An 819-nucleotide genomic window follows, 5' to 3' on the forward strand; every position below is an offset into this window, starting at 1 on the left:
TTCATTATATTCAAATTCATTCATAAAAGTAAAAAAAAATAGCTTGTATCTGAGGAATAAAAAGTTTATAAATAACATTTATATAATGCAACATAGAAACATGAAAGGATTATAATTAGAAAAATTAATGAAAAATATATGATTGATTTAATGTTTGAGGTACTTACGATACTGAGTCTTCCAATGGGGAACAGCATGCGTTTCTAGCCATAAAAACACAGCATATGAACGGCTTGGGGCAGCATACGGTATATGTACACCATTCCAAATTTTCATTTAACCCTGATGATAGAACGGTATTAGATTAGCGAAAGCTGTAACGAACTCTAAATTAAAATATATTGTTTAATAAATCTCTATCAGGATGTCTGGTAAAATTGAAAGTTAAATAAGAAGTAATTGTAATCTAATTACTTTCAATGGGTACTATGTAAACAGACGGCTCTAAAACTATGATAGTATGATAGTAAAACGTTTATCACTCCCTGAGGGTGCGTAGGCTTAATATTGCCTAAGATGATTTTTCAAAATTGCCGCCGTGTATTTTTAGGTTTGTAGCCAATAACACCTAATTTATTACAAGTAGCTTAAATACGTAGCCGAGTGAAATTTAAAGCATTAATTAGCTGAAATTTTGGTATATAACGAGATGTGTTGTGGTGTTCCTCAACAACTCTAGGGAATTGTGTGACAATGAGGAAAACAGAACCATTGATTTTATTAAATCTATCGATTATGAGTAAAGTTATTTAGTCAGATATGAATTTAATTTCTATACTATAAAACAAAATATCATTATTTATTATTTATATATATATT

General features: G+C 28.9%; 1 long non-coding RNA gene across 1 annotated transcript in view; it reads right to left on the reverse strand.

Moving 5' to 3' along the window:
• Positions 1-133: 133 nt before the first annotated feature.
• Positions 134-819, reverse strand: part of LOC106691336 (uncharacterized) — a 7,920-nt gene continuing 7,234 nt past the window's right edge. The window contains exon 3 of the long non-coding RNA XR_001344770.2: positions 134-282. This is a non-coding gene — a long non-coding RNA (uncharacterized lncRNA). The remainder of the gene's footprint in view (positions 283-819) is intronic.

This window comes from Halyomorpha halys, unplaced genomic scaffold (genome assembly GCF_000696795.3).
Source record: "Halyomorpha halys isolate HHAL.00 unplaced genomic scaffold, Hhal_1.1 Scaffold2256.1, whole genome shotgun sequence".
In the NCBI taxonomy this organism is placed as follows: domain Eukaryota; kingdom Metazoa; phylum Arthropoda; class Insecta; order Hemiptera; family Pentatomidae; genus Halyomorpha; species Halyomorpha halys.